Source organism: Megalops cyprinoides, chromosome 12, assembly GCF_013368585.1.
Source record: "Megalops cyprinoides isolate fMegCyp1 chromosome 12, fMegCyp1.pri, whole genome shotgun sequence".
NCBI lineage: Eukaryota > Metazoa > Chordata > Actinopteri > Elopiformes > Megalopidae > Megalops > Megalops cyprinoides.
The window spans coordinates 24505146-24529142 of NC_050594.1; the positions used below are offsets into that span (position 1 = coordinate 24505146).

Genomic DNA, 23997 nt, shown 5'->3' on the forward strand with positions numbered 1-23997 from the left:
TGTTCAGTCCATCAGAATAAAATACATCCACACTATGCTGCCCACCTGTATACAGTGCAGATAGCTCTGCCACACTCAATCCTTAGCTCCCTTCACAAAGGGAACTTGCACTCTGAGGCAAGGCAACCACTCTGATTAGAGTCATGCTAATAAATTAGTTATTAGCAGCTCCATTGACTGTTAAATGATCTCACATCAAATTAATGCCAGTGTATTAGGGGAGAAACATGCAAGTACCAGAGGCTGTGTGGGGGTGTTTACTTTCCATTGGTGCTGTTGTGTCATTTGTATTTTGAACTAAATTTTGCCTGTCACATGTATGCCTGTATGTATGAAAGTACATTTACAGTACAACAGAGAGAAAAGTACCCAAAAGTTTCAGTTAAAACAACTAAAATATTGATTTTCTGTATAGACTGTACTCTTAAATATGTTTTTGCTAGAGCCTAATTCGTCTATTACTTGGCCACAGACAAAACAGAGAAGCCTATCTGTGCAGAAGAGATTTGATTAACCAGGATCTGGGCATTCTCTATTTCCTACAATAACAGAGTTACCTGCATCAAGCAGTGTGTAGATTTTGCTTGAAAGGGCACCAGTAGATTCCTCTGAACATTATCTGTACATTATCTCACAATTATCATTTATCATGAATATGTAATGGGGGCTAGAAATAAATGTTATGTTTTCTTAAAAAAGACAGTAAATATTTGAAAATGAACCCCATAGAAAGCCAATGTGTGGGGGCAGTGTGGTGTACTAATTAGAGACTGGTACTTTGAAGGTTGTAGGGTCAAACCGCTACTGAGGCAGTGGTGCAAAGCTACTTTAAATACTAACCGCACTGGATTGCCAGGCATGGGTAAGTATCATCAGTGTGTCCTTCCAGTCATCTGAAGCAAAGTATTATTATCTACCAACAGTTACATATAGTGGTCTATTAAAACTAGCACAACTATTATTGAAATGCATTATGCATTTAACTCCCCCTGTCTGCTTTTTGGGTGTGCCTGCTGACTTTAATATACAATAAAGCAGAGATTGCTTAATTTACAATTTTCAGTTTGTTTTCACTACTGTAGGCTGGAGCTAGCTGTGGGAAATGTTCTAGTAAATATTCTGATACATAAGGATAATATGTAAAATATCAATGTTGTCAGTCACCCTGTACTGTTATTGCCAGGCATGGATACATCTGCTCTGAAAGAAAATAGGTGTGATAAAAGTGAGTGTTTTTTTAAAGTATGAGTAAATATTTGGGACATAAAGTTTGCTACTTTGCCTAGGTTTTGCTTTCTTACAGAAATACCCTAGTTTCTATGTAGTGCAGTATTTAAAAAGTTTTAAAACCCCAAGAAAACTGATATCTATCCCCAAAATTAATCTGCTCGACATTCTGCATACCAGAGTGAATTGAAATCCATTTCAATGTTAAATCGCTTAAGTTCAAGTTAGCTGCACGATGACTGTTATGCTTTTTCCTGGTTAATTACTGGGGTTAATCTGAAATATTACTTCCTACTATTTGCAGTGATGCCCCTGGGTGTTTTGTGCTGTTCTACATTTCCACTTTTTAAATGGATAAATAAATAGATAGATGTACAAATAAGAACCTGGGGGGAAGAAATTTCTCTGTGTCAGTTCCTGACACAAGCAGGATCCCTGTAATTAAAGAACGTCGTTTTTCTATCTTTGGCTGAGAACTGCCAAGGAAAGAAGAGGCAGCTCGCTCACAGATTTAATCAAGGTTGCATATTCTTCACTTGATTGGGAATGGGAATGCCTTGCTTGTACAGAACCATCAATTAAGGCGTCTGAGAGCTTCCAACAAAAGAAAAGACGTATTGTCAACCATCTAGTATCTAATGTACTGTTAACTAGACAATTAATCACCACGGGAAAAAAGAAGTGGAGCCCAGGGATAGACTCGGTGCTGCTAGTAATTGTTCCATTATAGTACATTTGTTTGCAGGTGAAACTGTGTGTGTGTGTGTGTGTGTACATGTGTGCATGCTGGGGTTTCATCAATGGGTATGTTTGTCTATATCCTGATGTACAGACGCCTGCAAAGATACATACGTATCACTCTTATTTCAGCATATTTTTCCTCAGAATGAACTTCTATATGCAAAGTTGGGTTGCGCATGTTTTTGATCTTGGATAATGCATGAGGTGACGAGGGGTGAACCCACTTAAAGAATACATTAAAGCCTGGTGAAATGGGTGATGAATAAGTGATGTACCTTTACTGTTCCTTGCCAAAGTGTTAAGTCTGGGGAAGGAAATCCCAGAGAACTCTACGTGAACCACTGCTTTCTTGTTTAATAGAGGCTTAACACAGAAGAGTGTTGGGGCATGCTGTGTCAGTGGGATCAGCCAGTGTTGCTGTGGCTGTCCAAATGTCCGATCATCAAAGATTGCATATTGGGTATGGATACACTAATCTACTACGCTGTATAGCACATAAAAATCTAGTCATATCCCAAATGTTCAGGACAAATGTAGAGGGCCAAACTGAGAAAGGGGGAGGAGGGGGGGTTATTCCAATTGAAGAACTTTGTTACCAAGAACAGTCATTTGGGTCTGGGGTCAGCACATTACTATTATATGAGAAAATGAGTTTATTCTGCTTGTTAGTTTTGTTGCGGCACCATCAAAAGTCACATTGTCAAGACAATACAGATTCAGTGCTTCTAGTTTCTACAGGCTGGCGATGTCTTTCCAAAAATGTCGGTTTTCACTTTAGAGAAATGAAGATGTATTTTATTATTGTTATTATTTTTCATTTGTCAGTAAGGATACAGTCTGATACAACCTTAAATGTCATAGATGTCAAATTTTGTTATGGTGACATATGATTATCAAAGTACGTAGATCTGGACCACTGAAATGATGAAATTGTCTGTCAAAGAAGGAGAAAAGCAAGAACTTTAACAAATAAGGCAGATCAAAGTTCACTTGAGGCTAAAGATTCTCTACCAGAACTATTTCAAATAAGCATTTAGTAATGCACAGCTACACAAATGGGAATTCTGCTCTTTTTCTCAGTGTCCAGTAGCTTTATTGCTCAGAGATGGATTTAAGTGAAAGTGCAGCAGGATGATGGTGGATGACTGTGGGAGAAGGCCAGAGGATTGATAACTTATTCGAGTTCCCATTCATCCTCAGTGTGTCATGCTCTTATGATGGCCCTGGCACAAAAAAAGAAAGTGGGACAGAGGAAATGACCTATACCGGCAGACCTGCAGAAAAAATGCCAGGGAAAGGGAAATGGATTTGAATATGGATTTGAAATATCACAGCAGGTCCTATACATGATTAGTGTGAGGGAACCCTTCCACTCTGGGCCTTCTCATTCAATTGGGAGCATTCGTTTTTATGGGATAAGAAGCAAAGCACACTGCTGACTTGAAGATGATTAAAGTGTTTTCTGAAAAAAGAAAATATGACAAGATCGACCCAACTGGTTTAATGCCTTTCATTTCATTCAATCAGCCAAGCAGCCCCACTTTTGTCATGGGGGTTATATATGGCTAAATGCAGTAAGTGTGTGTTTGTGTTTTCTTAAAAGTGACTTTGTCCACAGTCATATGAATATTGTGTACATTTAAGTAAATTATATTGTAAAAAATTATATATAGATGCATTATACAGAGGTGGAAAGATATATTGAGACATTACATTTACACCAGGAAATCAATGATCCACTATGCACTGTTGGTTGCGTTTCAGTGATGGTGAATAGGTCTATTTCTCCCATTTGTGGTAGAGAGGCAGTGATTGAGACTTCCACCTTTCAAGCGTGCTCTGCCTTGAGGGAGATTGGGGCAAAGGGTGGAGAGAGAAAACGGAATGCTTTTTTCAAGGGCTCTTCAGGCCTAAATGAAAGGATAATGAGTATCAGGGCAACAGCAGCCGAGAAACGAGAAACCACCAGGCTATTCTTGTCTATGGCACTTCATTTGAAGGATATTTGGAACCCATCTGCAGTTCAGTGTCTATCTCCTAAACCAGCTCTAGGTGCTTAAACACTAAATTTATCAGCCATTCTGTCAGAAAGAACATTAGCCACTCTGATGGACTCAGTGTAATACAAAAATCCATTCCTCGGAACTAATTCAGATTCATCTGATAGTTAAACACAGTCAAATAAAATGAATGTCGAGATGTGATGTTCCTTTGACATCTTTCACAGAAGACCTTTATAGCAGTATGACTAATATAAGGACTTATAACCTAAAGGTGGTCAGTGCCCTGGGCCACTGCTGCTGTACCCTTGGGCAAGGTGTTTAACCTGAGGTTCTGTAAATATCCAGCTGAATATACATAATGAATAACATGTAGAATTTTTTAGCTTTGTCAGTCCCTCTGTTTAAGAGTGTCTGTTATGCAAGAAGCCTTCAATTTCATTTTCTAGTGTTATTTTTTGGGCATCTCACAAATAAAATTGACCAACTGGGCCATTAAACCAGGTATTCCAAAAAAAGAGCTTTTTAAATTGGGCACACCAAAGAAATGTACACTGCGTGCTTAAATTTTATGTGTTTTTTATAGCAAGGTGACCTTGAGATATTGAAAATAATTTTGCTTAAAGGCTGCAGTGTTCAACTGCATCCATCCGTCAACATGTTTTACAGGAGAGATTTATAGGCTTAACCAATTCATATACATGGCAAATAAATGTCTATGTTCATTTATTCTTAATTATCTCTTTGTGAGTGCAACATACTTGAATCAGCTTTTTGTATTTTGAGTTATGAATACTACAGATATAAACTTTGAACCTTTTTATCAAAATATATAAGATGTGATATGTGCCATAAAAAGCTATAAAGATGTGAAAAAAACACCCTCAAAACCATTTCAGAGTCTAGATACAAGACGTTGTCTTTGATATTCAGATTTAACAATGGAGTAGAGCATGGTAATTTCCATATGTTGTTGGGGGATTCAATTGAGTTAATTTGTGAAAATGACAATGATTGTACAGAGATTGTGTTAAGCTGCATGAAATGAAGTCTTATGAGTTGTGAATGCATTTGGAAAAGGTCAGTATGGGGTTCATATTTTCTAAGTGACAGTCATAAATTTTCCACATTTACTTATTGATCAACATTAGATTGGGTTTCCATGGCAGGTTGATGATAAAAATGAATTTATGATTAGAACACACAAGATGGTCACATGCACAATTAAGCTACAGGATGTATGTGAATAAAATTCACATTTAATTAACCAGATGATAAAATATTATATTTTTTAACTGCAATAGATAGGTGGACTTTCAGGTAACCAATATACTATATATATGTATATGAAGCTTTACAGTTGCGAGGCCTTAAAATACTCAAACACCTCATCATATCAGTCAGTAGATATGTCAGTTAATGGCTTCAACCTTTGAAAAATGAATGAAGTTGGACATTTCTATAGCCCAACCTGTACTGTGGCCCAGGCATGTCAATTCCAGGAATGGCAGACAAGTTTTAGCTCAAACCTGTGGTTTCAACTATGTAAGTCACCCATTTATCTATTCAGTTTAACAGTTTTGCAAACAACCACAGCAGAACATTGTAACAGTATTCATTGTACCTGCTTTACATTCTCAGGAATCCATATTAATGCATATGTATGATTAATTAAGTAATTGGTCCAGTTAAGCTTGTGGATACTTACGACCATCAACAGAAGCAAGTTTGAAAATCCATGCTGTGAAGGCATGTACATTATGGTTCTGCCCAGTTCATGACCACCATGCCCAGCACTCTTTTGAATGGGGTAGGACAACCCCTCTTAACAGCAGCAGTTACAACATCTTCCCCCCTTTTCTAATTATGGATCAGTTCATATCATGTGACCCATTGGGGTCAGTGTGGAGATCTCTTCATGGCCTGCATTCATGATGTCCCCTTTTGCCCCTCCCATGCACTTTGTCTGAAATGCCCCTGCCCCTGTACTGAATGATTGAAGAAGGGCTATAACAGCAAAGTTATTGGACCCTAGATTCAGATATCATCGTTAATGTGAAATGATATATCATATGACAAACAGTATCAGTTAGTATATCTTAGATAATGCAATTGTATGGACATATTGTAAAATGCATTTTACAATATACCTAAATCTGTAAGACTGCAACATTGCAATAAATTCTCTGTAACGTGTGACATGACATTACCGTGCCATGAACTCAGAAACATTGCTTTCTTGATTTGTGTTTTCCATATGTAAATAGGTATTTTTCCTAGTTTCATTGGTATAGACAGATCTTTCTTTTGCTTTCAACAATTCCATGTTCTTATGAATGAGAAATTACAGGATTAGTTTGTTCTCTAGATGAAAAATGAGTTAGATCAATATGCAGTTTCTTCTCACCCCCACATACTCTGTGTTTCACATTGAAATCATGTAGTTGGCGCGCAGAGAGGCTTTGAACTATGACAAGAACAGAATAACAACTCATTTGTCATATGAGACAGTATTCTAAACAGCACACAAGTACTCTCAACTGTTTTACATTTTCCTCTCCCTTCTCTCTTGGACTGATTTACTGTATTTCTGCAGGAATGTAAAGTTTGTAGACATTGCCTTTCAGCTGTGCTGTTCAGTTTCTACTGTTGTTGACACTCATGGGTATGATAGCTGCACTGACTGTTTCATCCACCACAGAGTGAGTCTACAAAAAAAAAAACACCTCACCTTTCCTTGCAATGAATGACAATTAACCAATAAAAACTTTGCTTTTTGTCAATACACTCGGTTGTCTTGGTTAAGAGAGGTTGTATCTGCCAGTTAAAATCTAGCCCTGAAACACAGGTGCATTTGTGCACACCAGCATGAGCTGGACAGTTACTGTAATTAATAACAAAATTTGTGTTAAAAAACACTGCACAAAAAGTAATGCCTCCATAAATTCAACACTGAGAAATAAGGGGCCGATTGACTGAATCACCCCTTGCCCAAGACTGAAGTGCTTAAGTGCAAGTGCTGTTTATATGCTCTCAGTGCACAACAAATAAGGACACCAAAGACCAGTGGACTACTAACAGATGCCTCATATAGCACTTTATATTCTGTTGTGTCCAAATATTTCTTACATAATATAAATGAATAACAACAGGGAAGTGATAAGTACTGTAAAGTGCAAGAGAATACATACCTGAGAGCCAGTATTCTTGTTTCTTGGATTATTCTCTTGTCTATATGTATGGCTTGGAGCAGGATCAGAGAGACTGTGCTTGGTTTCCTCAGGGAAAGTACTCCCTGCATAGGTGCTCAAAGCCTTCATTGTGGCTTATCTGCTTGATCCATTTTTCTGATTGAAGTTGTGACTTTCAAAACTTCTTTTGATCAGGCAATATGTCATTTACTCCTTTAAGAATTTGGCTTCATTCCCCGCTCATCTGTAGCGCTAAAGACTGGCCACAGCTGTTCACAATCCTGCAGTTAGAATTTGATTTGAAATCAAAGCATGCTGGGGGCCTAATGATAGCTACCCAGTTATTAATACTATCTGCAGTCCCAGGCTTTAACAGTAACCTTTTTGTGCTCTCAGTGTTTAATATGTTCTTATCTTTGGGCCTGTTGAATCTTCAGATGGAGATATGTTTAGCTGTAGGGTCCTTCTTTGCTTCACTTCACTCAGACATTACACCGTGGTTAATTTGTTCCTGTCAAAAACCCAACTAGACAGTAATTTTAGCTTTCTGCATGCTTTGTAGTTCTTTCCCTTTTTTCCCGTTTTTCCCTTGCTCGGATGCTACTGGCCACTAAAGAAATGGTACTGTCTTTCTTTACCTTCTACAGCCTTGTACTGTCATTGGGTTGATTTCGTCCTTGTGACTTTCCTCTCCTGCCCCCCGAATTGGCAGGGTGTTTTGCCACTTTGCATTATGGCATTGGCGAATTTGTTCCTGGAAGGATGAGCAAGATGTTTGGAAAATATATTAATATTATTATTGCAGGGGAATGGGACCATCAATCTGTGCTGTCACCGACAGACTGGGGGAGTGTGTGTGTGTGCTGTAGCTTGCGCAGTGCTGACAGTAGCTGCACTTCCAGCACCTCATAACTACTGCTGAAGTCATATGCAGAAGTTCCTCCAATGTAGTTCAGAAACTAAACTAGGACACTGATATAATTAAGATAGATAGGGCTGAGGGGCGTTATTATTGCATGTGCTTTGAGAACGTGGGACCAAAGTACTAGAGAGTCATGCATTCATATGCTTTTCTCTTGCTAAATAATTCCACTTGCATACTGAAGGAAGGAGAGGAGTGGGGTAAGGGTAAGAGATCAGATTAAGCAGAGAGCATTACCAGAGAGCCTTACAATTTTTCTTTAAATATTCTTTTGAAAATGTTCGTTCAAAAATGCCTTTGACGCTATTGAGGTTGTGAAGTTATGTGGAATCGGAAACAAATATTAGCTTTACATGTATATACGAGCCATTACATAAGAGAATTCAATAATTGCTTCAATAATTGCTTCATTCCAGGTTTTGTTTACTACAGTCAAATCTTTACAATTTCTTTTCAGTCCACCACAGATAATTTTAGGAAAAGTAGCTGTCTTTTAAGTGTTGACCAGTCATTCATGTGGTGTTTGTACATGTGTCTGTGTGTGTCTGTATGTACATATACTGTACATCTGAAATGATCAGTTCGGGGTTTTGTGTGCTATGTTTATGGGTGCAAATATACAGTATAAGAATTCGCTGCTTGTCATTTCAGATATCCATTACAGTAGATTCACTTTTTGTCCTTGGCATCATAACTTATACCTCATAGCATCTCACTGGTTTTTCAGTGCTGACAGCAAGCTTTTCTCTTCCTTATATATTGATAATTTCCTCCTCCCCGGAGGTCCCATTTGATGAAGCACCACAATACCAATCTATAATGAACACTCTGGCTGTCCTTAGTCACTTTAAAGCCAATTAACTTTATTGATATAGTTCCTGATACCACACCAGGGTGCTTATTGTTAAATTCATGGCACAGTCCATGCCTGTGTTCCAGATGATGACTTTTTTTTCCTCTAAATTTGCTTAACAGATTCTTAGCTTTTTTATCATTTACTATATACTGTAATGCTAATTTACTTTTTTTTTTTTTTTTTTTTTTTACAATTTTAAGTAGAACTTTTGTACACAGCTGCCATATTTGCAAAAATCAATTTGTGCAATCCAGTGTATACTATAATTTATTCAAGATGTATGAGGTACACAGACTCAAAATGCCTACTAAGGCAGTTTTAAGTCGTGTCTACAGGAACTAGCAGAATATAGAGAGCAGAAGACAAAAATCGAAAAACAATCTCTGAAATCACTGTTTTCCTTGACTTGTGCCTTATGAATTCATACAATTGAAGTAAGGTATTGATTGTTTTTGTCATTGTATGTACTTGTACATGTATTGTACTTTCTATTATTATAAGTAAAGGAAATTAAAATAATTACTTTCCTGACTGTTTTTAAACTTTCAATGTTGTTTTTGCTGCATGCTTCAGTGTACCTTCCAGATTTCTTTTTAATGCCCTCTAAATAGAATGTAGATTCCCAATGCAAATAGTTTCACTTCTGTGTTTAATGTAGCGTCTCCTCTCTTCTCCTAATTATATGGGGCTATTCTGGGCAGTGCGGGATTAGTGTGCTTGAGGTCTCTGCAAGCCAATTAGGAATTCAGTCTCCGGCTTTTCTGCCGTCTGAGTTAAAGTTTTGTTTTTGTAACCGTGTCCCTGATTGTTTTGAGATTGTGATCTGGGCCTAAATGCACTCAAGATATTGCTGGCGCCTGAGCGTTTCTCCCAATAAAGATTTTATGACACTTGCCAGGAAGAACGCTTTATCAGGAGTGGCAATGTTGTTGTTTCTGAGCACAGTTAGCTGTAGGAATGAAGTGTATGATATAGAGAGAGCTTTGTGGAGTGGTGGGACAGAGGGTCTTGCTGGTTTGGCAGCGGTGATATATGTCTTGCGGTTTGGCCACGGTCGCTCCTCGTTTCCAGGAAGCGTTGGGAGTGGAGTGATTTACTGTGCATGGTTTAATGGTCATTCACTTTAGTGCCAGGGCTGGATAATGAGTCCGCCATAATTAGCAGAGCTCCACTGCGCTACCCTAGTAAAAGGCCAGCTGGTGTGACTAATTATAAAGGTGTTCACCTTACCTTTGGAAGAATGAGACGCGCTAGTCTGCACCTTGCTTTATGTCAATGCAGGAGAAGACTACTTAGGGGTTCATCCAGTGGCACCAATCTGTTGGACCTACGTCTGAGCCAGCAGATACTGAGCCAGCAGTAACTTGGCCATAAATCACCACGAAACACAATGTGTTTTTTCCCCACACAAATGCCAACTTTTACAGCATTTTCTTAAAAAAATGTTACTTTAAATAACTCTTGTGTGTTCCTCTCTGTCAGACATTCTGTGGAGATTCTATAAGGAAAACATAGGTTTGTGTTTATATACATAGCAAATAGCAGAGGCTCCCAAAAAGGAGTCCAGGAGGTCCGCAGCAAAATGGAACATTAACGACAACAACAACAATAATAATAATAATTAGACTTTTAATAGTTGAAACATTTCGTTATTTAATATGACAATTGTTTTAGTAACCTTGTCTGGTTGACATTATTCTGTAATATTAGGATCATTCTGTTTTACCCTCTCCATGTCCACTCATTACATTACATTTTTGGTATTTAGCAGAGGCTCTTATCCAGAGCAACATACATAGGCTGCAATTCATTTATCCATTTGTACAGTGGGATATTTACTGAGAAAATTCTGTGTCAAGAACCTTGCTCAAGGGTACAACAGCAGTGCTCCAGCAGGAAATCAAACTGCCAACCTTTGGTTATACATCCTGCTCCTTATCACCATGCTACACTGCCACCCCGAAAACTTTCTGGTATAGCTTCACCCCATGAGGCACGGACGGGGTTCGAACCCGTGATCTTCGGTTTACGAGACCGATGCCTTACCACTTGGCCACCGCGCCTTATTCTTGTTTAGCTGTTCAATTATTCCAAAACAAATTTTTCAATTGTACCATGGTTAGTACACTAGCGGGGGCACTATACAGCAACATTACATGTTTCTGGCTCGACAGCAAGTAGCTAACGTGTAAACAGGTAAGCATCTTCCAAGCTAACTCAGAAGTATTTTAGTCAGCAAGCATGGATCACTTTTTAAATTACGCTTATTTCGAAGAGCCAGTTCCATTCAAGTTCCATGGCAATTCCCAAAAGGTCCAGGACGCATGAGACATCATACGTAGAGGACAGATTTTTGTCTGTGAAAAAAAAAATGGCCTTGATTACCCAAAATGTTTCAGACAAATGCCTAAAACTAGAGCCTAGCCTTTTACAAGGGCCTGGGCATGAGAACGTTTGGGAACCCCTGGCTTATAGCTCTCATTTTTAAGCCCTGTGTGATTGGCCCAAAATCTACATTTGAAATCAAAGCTTAAAATGTATTCATCCCAAATCCCATTAAAAGAGAAAATGGTCATGGTCTGCCTGTAAGCCATACATATTCGCTGTGTATCTTAATAAATCATCAAATATAAAATGGCCAATTTGCACACATTTTTTAAAACTCAGTATGTTTTTAATATTCAGTTCCCCCAACTGAAGCAGAAACACTTAAAGCTACATTATATATAATATTAGGTATAGTTAAGATGCTGTGTATAGTTAATGGCCTTTTCCTAAGATATCTGAATGCATATTAACCTTACAGTAATTCTATTTATTTATTTATTTCAGAGGGAGGAGGGTTTGGGGGACTTGAGATGAAAGCTGCAGTTGCCCTTCAAGTTTATGTTGGATGAATAATTTAGAAATAAGAAGAAAACGACAAACCCCCATTTCTTTTAAACCAAGTGAGTTATTTGTTGTTGTTATATGGCTGTCATGTTTGCTAATATGGTGCGAAGCCTGACATGACTTCAAAAGACAGTTTGGAGGCAGCAGAGTAAAAGAATGACATATCTACAGTGAAGGATGGCTGTTTCAGTGGTCCTGTGTTCCTCTCGGAAAAGTGGATGAGAGATGTCGGATTCAGTGCTCATTACAGCATGAATGAACACCTGTGTTCTAGCCAGGACTGGTAATTGCTGTCTGCGAAAGAATTAAGAGAGGTTATTCATCCTTATGTTAAAACACAATTTATCTGTTTTTGTATTTCCGTTTCTTTTTGCTTTGTCCAAATTATGAGATTAAACATTCTTTTCCTCCAGGCTCTTTCTGTAGGTTTGTGCAGTACGTACAGAAGGATCACGATGTGGTGCACTTTGTTCCTATTTCAATGTAAGGTGAAAGCTTTGAAGCTCAAACTTCCCTCTACTTTTTTTCCCCCCCTCCCCGGGATAATAGACTTCTCCCTTCAGCTGTAAAGGAGAATTTCCAAAGGAGCGTTCAGACAGATGGGCTCTTTTATGCCTGCTGCGGATAAATGAAATGTGATTTGAAAGGTGAGATGGACTCTTAAAAGAACAAAACTTAACATTGCTGATGGACTTGAGGCAAAAACCCAGATCAAGCCGCTCATTGTCAGGGGCTGCCCATTCTTACATTATCAGCCTGCTTGTCTGAGATGAACTGAGCAGGGGTCAGTGCTGAGTGCCAGAAAATGAGGCTGTGGTGACACATACTGCATCATGGGCTCCATCACATTGCCATGGAAATCAATGTGTCCTACCTTACACCTGGTAGACGACATATCAATTACCTTCTTGGCAGATGGAGGAATCTTAATACAAAGACCCTGCTTGTTAGTAAGTCTGGAGAAGTGGGAAAGAGAAAAGGAATGACCTATAACTCAGAGGGCATTGGATACACATTATACATCATTGCCACAGAGAGAGAGAGAGAGAGAGAAGTGGAACAAACTCATTGTAATTTGCAGGGCACCTTTAGTTGTTTCTACATTTTCTACATTGACTATGAGAGGTGTACTGATGTTTCTTGGCTTGGCTGGCATCCCAGGGAAGAAAAGCACAACTGCCTCTCGGAAGACTTGTTGAGAAAGTTAAGAAAGTGTTCTTGGAAGACTTGTTGAGAACGTTAAGAAACTGTTGAAACCTTCTCTGACTTTTCTCATTTGCATTTGACTTTTTAAGGTCCCCCTCAGAAACAAGCACCTGTTGTTGTCAGCAAGATGTCATGACTTTGGCTGCAGACAGCTGAGTGTTTGAGACTAACTTGCAAGTGTCGCTGTTGGCTGAATTGCCATGGATAGGTGTTACGAATGTCCTGGAAATGTGAAGCAGCTATGGTCCAGTATATATAACAAACCAGAGCTGTATTTGCTTCTCAGGATCTGAATCTTACTTTCAGTAAGAAGGACAAGAGTCTCAGACATAGTATAGAATCCTGCTCCCTTTGCCCACAAATACATACTGGGTGTGAATAGGTTCACCTACCATATATTGGTTGACTTTTCATGTGTCCCATAGACATACACACGAAAGCTGATATTATAAATATCACTTTTCTGGTTTTCCAGCCTAGCCTCTATCCAATGCACCCATGTGTGGGATAGGCTTATGCTCCCTTTGGTTAAGTAATGTTATGCCTCTTTGTGTTGAAAGCCTGTTGAGAAATCCCTGGCAGAGCCATGCAGAGGCTTAGCACAGCTGTACACCAGCCAGCACATACAGAAGTGCCTATTCCATTTGAATGCCTCGTCATGGCGACGGCACACGCTTAACCGTGTTGTGTTGCACTGGCCACTCTATCTTTGAACGTTTGCATGTTTTGCCCCTCACTTGCCACCAGGGGGAAGCTGGATGCACAATGTTTGTTTGCCTATATCAGTTTTAAGGAGATTCCTGCTACGCGCTTAAGTAAACATGCTTTTTTGACAAAAAATGTCACTTGTTTCTTTTGGATTTCCCATGACATTACACATTACATATTTAGATATGACTTGTGTTTAAGATTTACTTGATTAAACGGGGAAAATGACATTTTTAAAATCCTGACATCACCTCTCAGATTTCATAGTTTCAAAATGTTTGCATTATATATAAAGTCTACAAATTATGCACTACACAATTTTACTCATTCATTTACAGATGAGGCTCTCTATTGGTCCCTCGTTGTGGAATAAACTGTGTTTTTGTCCATTTAACCAAGGAGGAAGGAGCAAACATCCAGATCTTTTCACATGTGTGCATTTTCCCCCTCATTGCACAAGTATGTGTGAATTGCTCATCCACAAGAGTCAAAACAGATATCTCCAGATATTACAGAAGGTCTTGAATGGGAATCCATGGGAGTACTATTCAGAGGAGGTGCATTTTCACAGGAACTTCCAAAAAAAACATAGTGATCAAAGACAGGCTATTGTAGCTATTTTACATCGAGTAAACTGGAGGTGTTATGCAGGCTGCAAGCATATTACAAACATGATATTACAGACGGAATACAAATAGGAAACCATCAGTCAAATCATATAAAAGGGAGAAGGATGTTGCAGAGAGTAAAGGTTTTAATGCTTGGTTGGTTTGAAATGCTTTTGAAAGCTCTATTTACTGTTTACTTTGCAGGGATCTGGTAATTGCTTCCACAGGTATGCTAATTGTCTCTACAACCATTAAGACCATCCTGTGTAAGGAATATGAGGAGAAACGGTACCATTATTTATTACTATATTTAAGAATAAGGATAGTGTGAAAGCATTAGTCTTACTGTTCTTAAAATTATCTAGTTATTCAGCAGAGTGTTTATGTGAATAGGGGCTTTCAGTGTAGTGTATTTCTCAACCATCTGGCTAATTAGTGTCCACTATGGCTCTTGCAGTTTAGCTTGAAAAAAAAGCATGAAATAACAGCCTTTCATGGACTCAAAAACTTGAGTTATCGGCTTGTATTTGAAGCATTTGATGTGCAAAGTTAATTACCAGGTATTGCTGTTTAATTCAACAAAAAAAAGTGATACAAAATGTTCATTTTCAACTGTCATTTTTAAAATATGTAACGTGTTTACATGTGTGCATGTTAAACGGGAATGTGTCTATTGTCTTCTCTCCTTATTTTCTCATCATTTTTTTTTCTGTCCTGGAAGCACATAATTCTCCAGTGAAAAGCATCAATGCGCTGTTTGTCACATCTCAGGGTTAGGAAAAGGAGTCCTAAGTGATATTGGAGGCTCTGAAGCAGCGCGTACGCAGCCCCTCTCTTCAGCATGTTCCACCTGCACGCTGTCCTCCTCGGCTGCTGAATTATTCATCACGCGGCCCTGTTTGGTGTGAGGCAGGCTGTCTGTTTTCCTGCAGGTGTAATGAGAGGCAGCAGTGGGCTTGAAACACTGAAAAAAATAGCCTTCAGTGGATCCAGGCCAAAGCGCTTCTCCTGCATGATGCCGCTGCGACTGTGTGGAGAGCACTGAGCTAAATATCCCAGTAATTTCACACAGAGCTTGGCTGCGACTCCCGCAGAATACATCATTATCTGAACAGCTTACCATGCGATGGAAATAGTCTCGGTCCCAGATCATAACCAGTCTGTGCTTTGTGTTGTTTGTGTCTGTTTATTCTTTCTTCCTCTGTAAGCTGCTTGTGCCAGCCAGTGGCATATGTTTATAAAAATATGTGCATGTGGACCTGCAAGCATTGGGTCACTGAAATGGTTAACGCGCATAGTATAATGTAAGGATAGGGGCTTCGCCAGTGATATTTTTATGGTTTATGGCAGTACTGTCAGATCGATGAGAGGGACTCGGGGAGACTCAAGTGGGAAGAGTCTGGGAGCCAAACAAAAGGAGCCAGGGGATCAGCCTCGTTGTCATCACCCTGCTACTCATAGTTTTTAAACCCAGAGAGAATGTATAAGATGCAAAGTGACACACACTATGTAGCACATTTATGTAACAGACAACTCTGCCTTCCCTATCTCTCTGGCATCGTGTTTCTTCCATCCGCGGCTGCCTGTCTTCCGAGAATTTTATCATAAAGGCATGACACTTTAAATCCATAATGATGGGGACGATTTAAAACGAGATAGGTATGTTACGTCTCCTTCCGTCTCCAGTGCACTTTAAAACATTTCCTTATTAATAGCGTGTGACTGAAAGACCCTGCTTCACAGCAGAAGTGAAAGCTGTTTGTTTTCATCAATTTTTAACTTTATTTGTTCCATGTTTCCCCCCATTACCCACTAGAGGAAAGCGAGATACTGTGTCAAACCTGATCTGATATGTGAACGCGCATTAGAAGGACATCTTAATAACGCAATGCAATTACTCCTTTTGTAAAGCAAGAAGGACAGGAGGAGACTGTGTAGCCCGAGTCATGTTCTGCTCTGGTATCAGCCATTTTCTAAGATATTCTAATACCTATATCATTGCTCTCATACTGTGTCCTGTTAGACTGCGTGCCGCCTCAGATTTTGATGGTAAACAAATTAGACCTGGGAGTCGTGTCTTGCAAATTCTGTTTGCGCTTTCAGCTCAGCTTACTCTGACACAGGATTTCATATTGACATGCTCATATATTCCGTGTCCTTTTTATTTTTCATTATGTGTTCACGGGAACAGATTTAAAAGGGATTGACTCAGAAAGGATTTTTCTCACAGGTTGCTATATGAAGTCAAGCATCCCGAGAAAAGACATTAATACGCTGTAATGCTGACAACTTTGCAGCATTGCTCTCAGGAATGATTGTATTGGATTGTATCCTTGAATCTTGAGTATGACATTTTACCCTCAATTCATTATAGTTAATACTTGTCAGCTTCTGAAGGAGCATGTATGATTTGGCTCTTATTTTGTCAAACAGACTTTTTTAATGACATTATCCATAGCATACTAAAGCTTTCCAACACAGATAGGATGTGTGTAGAAGGTCCCCAGAGGAAGACGGGAATTGGTTGTTACACAAATGAAGGCACATGGGCAGTAGTACTAGACCTGCACCCATGTCTGTGCACTAGACATAAGCACTAACAAATGAATGAAAACTGTAAGAATGTGATTCCCTGATTGAGGATTCCTCCACTGGAGGAATTGGAGTGGGTCATCAAACTGGCTGTTGTCTACTTCACCAATCAGATATCTGTTAGCATTGCTGAGGTATATGTTTAGCTTCCTACACGACCTCTGTTATTTCCAATGTGGGAATTTTAATAGCTGTGTTTGTATCGGTGATGTTCAAGTGACGCGTGCAGGCATCATCGTGAAAAAATTATGATAAGCAAAGGCCAAATTCTCAATCTCTCCTTGAGTTGAAGGACATGCTGCTCCAATTGGTGCACCTGCTCTTTTAGGGACTACATTCCTTGAGATACCAAGCATGTACTCATGTATATTAAATCCTGCTATATGACTAGTAATGTGAGGTACAGTAATAACACAGTACATGGAAACTTTTCTCACATTAACTGCACATGTATATCCTACAGTATACAGCATAAACAGCATGTGCCATTTGATCTACTTCCTTATTCAACATTCATGCTCTGTATAGGTTCCTGATACTCTGCGATTGAGTAATAGCAGGTCGAATCACAGAATTGATTCTGATTCACGGAATGCTGAGGGTCACCTTGACCAAACTGTCAATTACTGTTGTGGTGCAGTAAAAGGTTGTGAGATGGAAGTCATACATGTTTGTTGCGGGAATAACTTTAAATGCACCCACAGAAATAGAAAACTGCAACAGTCATTTGTACAAAGTACCCATTTTCAAACAGACATTTGTGAGGCAACTTGAGTTTAACATGAAGAAGGCTGATCTACACATTGACTGACACTCATAAACATGGGTAGCCAATGAGATTTTAACCTTTAGCTAACCTAAGATCCACCCCCCCACCCACCCACCCATCACCATACATAGACATTTAACACAACTTTTAACATATTTTGAATAATAATAAGCAAATCAACAAAAATAAAAACAGAACTAAGTAAAAATGTTGATGCGTACAACGAATGCAAGATATTAAGAGAGATATATATTGTGCATTTGTGGGTACTGACCTCACTCGCTGTGCAACTTTGAAACCGCAACTTCATACCTTTCTTGATTTGTAAGTGTAGTGGAAGAGTTTAGCATTAGTAATTTATGTAAGGCTTCAGGCATTAAAGTGAAATTGCATCACAAATGTCATGTGGTCACTGCTTTAGCAGCTTTTTTGGCAGGAACACTGTGCACCGCCCGAAGTGTCCGCAGGAGAATACCCAGTTCACTGCCTAAGCAGAAACAGGCGTAAAACATCCACTGCTGTCGTTCCTCATGCTTTCAATATTTCATCAAATGGAAATAAGCTGTGCAGGTGCCTACTCTTCATACTGTTCAACTGTTCCCAACACCTACTCCCCTCGTAATAAACATTCAGGTGACCCGTGTGATTTGTGTCTGTGGCAGTGTCCTGGTGTACTGTCTGTACGGTGGAGGTGTTGCTCTGACACCCTTGTGTAGCCTGCAACTGCAGACACTGTGCTGTACACTGACTGATGATGTATGAGTCCCACATTGCAAAGGGTGTCTCTCCGAGGGCCTCTTCCTGTATCCCATTGAGACTGGCAGCAGCAGTCGGTTACTAGCTTACATACAGAAGAGAAAGGCATTCAGACAGCATTGATGTCATTATTATTATTATTATTATTATAATTATTATTAGTAGTAGTAGTAGTAGTAATAGTAGTAATAGTAGTAGTTGTAGTAGTAGTAGTAGTAGTAGTAGTGCTGTTGCTGTTGTTGTTGCTCTACTTTGTACCATATAATCCATCATTGAGAAGAAATTGGAAACAGTCAGTAAGCTGTTCTGAGAGTTTAATTAAGTCATCCAAGTTATGAGCAAGGATTTAATCTACGAAAATAAATGTCAGGTCTGCTGCAGTCTTGAGACAGTGGTGCAGATACTACTGGTTAAACAGATGTATCATTATGAACTAATGTGATGGTTCCCCGTAGTTGGCCAGAGGGGCAAAGTTAAGCAGTGGAAAATGAGAGGAAATGCATTAAAAATCTGCAAGTGGCGTGTATTTTCTTTCAGTATTTTTAGTCAGTGAGCAAGGACATTCAAAAACAATGTAGGCAACAGAGCTGGTAGCTTGTTTTCATCGCTGTAGTAAAATGTTGGTAAGGTGAGCCAAACACCCTCTCTTGTGTGTTGTATTTAATGAGACAGAAGGAAGATGTGATATTTCTGAATCTAACATGGATTGGATTTTCCAACCACATGCATTAAACTTGATATATTATTGGGAGTGGTGATTCATTTTCCTCTGATGCAGAGATAAAGATGAGAAATTTGACTCCAGCTTCATATATTGATGTTCCTTTCCCTTTGCTCTTCCATTTAAACATGCCCACCTTTCCCTGGCTTTAATAGTAAGCCGTTACATTGCTGCTGAATGATATCAGAACTGTGTACCACAGCTCACCTAGCCCACTGAACAACCAGAACACAACTATTTTATTTTCTCAAAAGTGTAAATTAATGTGCTCCTCCTAACTTAGAATTTGATTGCAAACTCTTGTCAGTTATAATGAAAGTTGGATAAACTGCATTGCATGGGCAGTTGATGGTGGCATTGTTTTTTGCATTATTCTGAAGGACAGTTATCTCCTGAAGTGAGTCAGATGGGGTTCTCTACCCATATTGTCACAGGCAGTGACCTCCTTCTCCCATGCAGCAATTGATGTCAGGCTGACCAGGCTGGATTTCAGAGTTTGCTTTGATCTTCTCTTCAGATGTGGATACCAAAAAAAAAAATCTTCATTCTGTTTGCGGAAGATCATGCTATTTATATGTTGTTGTAAGAATAGCCTGTTATGGTCAGTGGGTCTGATGGCGTATAAATCAATGGTGCTTACTTTTTAAAATATTTTACGGTCTATGTACCATGATATGTAGGATTTATACTTATATGTAGGAGATTCGGAGCCCCACGTTTTGCAGAATTACCAGAGCACAGATCATTGTGCCACTTTTTTGATATCTTCAGTGATTTCCCTTTTTTAACAAACACTGCCTGGCCAATAGTCATGACTTACCAGTGCAGTCATGTGCTAGTGAATAGACCAGCTTTCAGGTGGTGTAATTTTCAGCACTGAAATGCCCAGTGTGTTATGATTGAAATGTGGCATGAATATTTCCAATCATATCCTAAGCATACGCACCTTCCACCTTGCTCTTCTCTGGGCAAGATGGCAGCATTATTGGGGTGAAAATTGCAGTTTTGCTGCTCTTATCATTTTTTGAGAACTGTGTGGAGGAAAGCAAAACAAGTTTGATGCCATCAGAGCTGTGTTTTTGCAGGATGAAAATTGGGCCCTACAGCAACAATTGAGATTCTGCCCTAAAATCTGCCCCGTGCTAGCTAATCTGCTTCCAACAACACATCTTCAAGCTACAGCTACATTAAGATGTGATAAAACTGAAACTGGCATGAAGTTATGCAGTTTTTTTTTTGTCTGTTTTGTTTACAAAGGATCAGCTCTCACGAGATTGAAATGGCTTGAGTTTGTTTGACACGTTGCCATTTAACGATTTTTAACTTTTCGTCTCTTCTCTCACCAAAGCACACTTTGAATAGTCCCATAAATAATGATGGGTTAAGGAGGGTTTAACTATGTGCAAAGTGTGGCATCTGTAGTGTAAATACAGTATGTTTATTATTAGGGACGAGGTGTTAGCCATTAAGACTCGTCCTCATAACCTCTTAAAAAAGTGTGGATTGGGGTTTTAATGCAAAGTATTGGTGTCAGGGTTATCGTCAAATGAGCATTTGTTTAGCCTGAAGCTGTGTTAAGTGGGTTACACTGGGTTAAACACAGTTTGACTTCCAGTAAAAACATCAGAATGTAATGCTAGAGGGCAGAAGTTGTAAGTGTTAGAATTGTGGTGAATACTTACAAGTTTCGTCCGTCAGCGGACTCTTCCTTTGTTTCCTTGGCCTAGATCTCCCTTGTAATAACGAACATGGTAAATATTATTAGACAGTGTGTTATAAATATTAATTATGCATATAGTTAAATCATGCCACAACTTTAGACGCTTTTGAGCATATAAATTGAAGTTTGTCTTCTCTTTGTATTTTATGTTAGGTGTGTGGTAAATAGCAGTGCTTTTGGTCTTCAATAGGATCCTTGTGCATGTCTAATAACTTCTGGAATATTTCAGTGGGTCTTTATTTTCCAGCTGTCATTGGGTAGCTCTCAGCAGGTTTTTATAGGTTTTTATAGGGGGTTAAATCTACTTTTTTCTATTCTATTATGTGAGCAGCTGTGGCACTTCACTTCAGTATAAAAGCCGTAAAATTTTATTTCAGCATTTCCCACAGCATCATGATCGGGAGATTTGCAGGTGATATTAACTGATGGATGTGTGCCTCTGCAAAGCTGTCTTTTCAGAAAGTCCTTTCAAAGGTGTGATGGATACCATTGTGCATACTGCACTGTAAATAATAGAATGGGTTTTTTTGTGATTTTCTTTCATACAAATAGTTTCATATCTGTGAAACAATTGTGCATATTTTGTGCTTGTAAAACTGTGCTGCCAATTTGGAATTTATATGATTTACATTATAATGAACAGAATGACACAAATGCATGTGTGATACACAGACAGGATCAAATCAGTTCATTAAAAACCTTGAATCCTTGAACAAAGCTGGAACAAGATGATGACATACATGTACTATCCAATTAAATCCTTCTTGTTGACACTGTAGTCACTCTGTATGTACCTCACATCTCAGACCATAAGAAGAATGAAGTTCAATTGTCAGCTGATATCATTTCTCCTGTCTCACAGTCTTAGAAGACCAATGGTTCATTTAATTGGTGAGGGCAATTTGTTAGTCCTATACCATACAAGAAACAAATTCATTTGGGATTTTTGAATTTATATGTACCGAACATGAAAGAGGTCTGAGGTCTGACTCTAATGGCCAAGGTTGTTACAAGGTGAGCTACAGGCATTTGGCTGATAGCTCTGTAGGCAACGAGGCTAGCTAAGTGGAGTCTGAGGGAGTGACATCACTGCTAAAAGAGAAGCTATTGCTTTCAGATATGTTACATATACAAATACAATAATATTCATTACTGTAATGAAATCAAACATGTTTACAAAGGCAGATCAATCAAACACAGTTACTGTGGAATACATATTTTTAACGCCCTTTTGTTTAAACCTTGCTTAAGATCACAGAAAAGAAAGGGTACAAAATCAAACTGCTGAAAATAAAATGATAAACAAGAATTGTTTACTCGGTTATTTGTCCAGAACTCAAATGTATATTCTGCCATTATATTTGTGCAAGCTTACTAGTTCTGGAAACATTACCTATAATCCCTGCTCACACTCTTTCAATTCTAATGAATTCTTTTCAACTGATTTGGGGAAGAGATCTTTGGTTGCTTTGCTCCATAGTCCTAGAACAGTCTTCCTTCAAGGTTTTAGATAGAGCATGGTTTTAGGTGATAGCTCAGAGCTATTTTCAAATTGTGCTCCGTAAATGTTGTATATATTGTTATTGTCGATTATAGACTGTGTACTCCTGGGTACCCCTTGTTATTCTTTTGGTCCAGGTGTCCCTTGCAAAAATATTTTCTCACCTCAGTGGTAAAGTACATCTTAATAATTCTAAACTATAAACTTTATAATGCTGAACAAATGTATGCCATGTTAATAAATCTCATTTAATTTGGCTATATGTAGGCCCATGAGTCATCAAGAGACTTTAGAAATTGAACTTTTTAACAGTCATTGTTGGTGAAGATTCTGCAGCTAAACACATATTTACAAGTTGACACCAACAAGGTACATATCTGTGATATTTTTGTGTCTGTAGTGCTGTAGGTGTTGAATTGGTAAAAATAACAGGTCTTTTTGAATGTCTGTGACCAAATGTCCAACTAACAATGCAATAGGAAAATATTTGAGTTCTCTTGTTAAAAGGAGAGAACACAAGGCTAACCTTTTCTTGATTGTTTCCATATCAACCACTTTACATTTCACTGCAAGACTGAAAGTTCTTGACCGTCGATTTGGCCCCATGAATTTATTGATGGATCTAATATGCTGGAACTTAAAGCCACTTGTTTTACAGAATTTGTTTTTGTTTAGACACTGAGTAATAGAAAAGAGAAAAAACATCCTGAGGTCAAAGAATCAAAATCAAAAATAAAAGAATGAAGAATTAAATAACAAAACCTGTACAATTTGGCAAACTTCTGTCTGTTTGGAATGCTTCTTAGAAACGCATAAGAGTCATCATCTGTGTATTTATGTCCAACTGCAATGGGAGGTAAAGAGGTCAGTGCAAATTTTGTCTAATTTGGAGACAATCAATCCTCCCCACCAAGGGGGAAAACACCTGAAATTAATTATGCAAAAACACAACCACTATTTGCATTCCATGAGCCACACGGCATGATGTAAGTGTTTCTTTTCTTGGCCTTTAAAATGAAACAACAATGGCATCTGACAGCAAAGGTGATGTGATAATCTGGGGGGGGGTGTTCATGAAACTAGAACTGAAATATGTAGTGTGGCTTTAAACAGTAGGCTGTTCCCTGGATTGATTGTTAAAAGATTGTGAACTAGATTGTTAAAAGGAGAATGCTCAAAGGATTTGCTTTTGCAAATGAGGCAGCTAGATTTGATCCTGCCTTCTGCCACTGCAGGTGTAGTCTCCCTGTATACATAACTGTTGTTTCATTTTAACAGAACATTTGAACAGTAACCAAACGTTGCATTTGTACAACTAATTGCATGACTGCAAAACATATTGGACCTATACTGGACCTATATTCTTATATGTTTGTGAGTTCTGTGCTCTCCATTTTCTTTTAGAATGTGTGCAGGAGGTTATAGGAGCAGGAGAACAGGGCTGTTTGCCCATAGCTGCTCAAATCGGTTGATTGCCAGTTTAACTCATTGCACTAACAAACTGTTTTGACATTGTGTGCACCCATTATGAAACTTGAGTTTTTCACTAAATCTGGGGATCAATGCACAAAACAGCAACATTTTTGA

General features: G+C 38.7%; 1 protein-coding gene and 1 non-coding gene across 19 annotated transcripts in view; one reads left to right on the plus strand and one right to left on the minus strand.

Moving 5' to 3' along the window:
• The window catches only part of nrxn3a (neurexin 3a), a 333072-nt gene that overhangs the window by 145487 nt on the left and 163588 nt on the right, over window positions 1-23997 (plus strand). The window lies entirely within an intron of this gene.
• Window positions 10929-11000, minus strand: trnat-cgu. Its single transcript has one exon. It is a non-coding gene; the product is annotated as a tRNA-Thr (tRNA).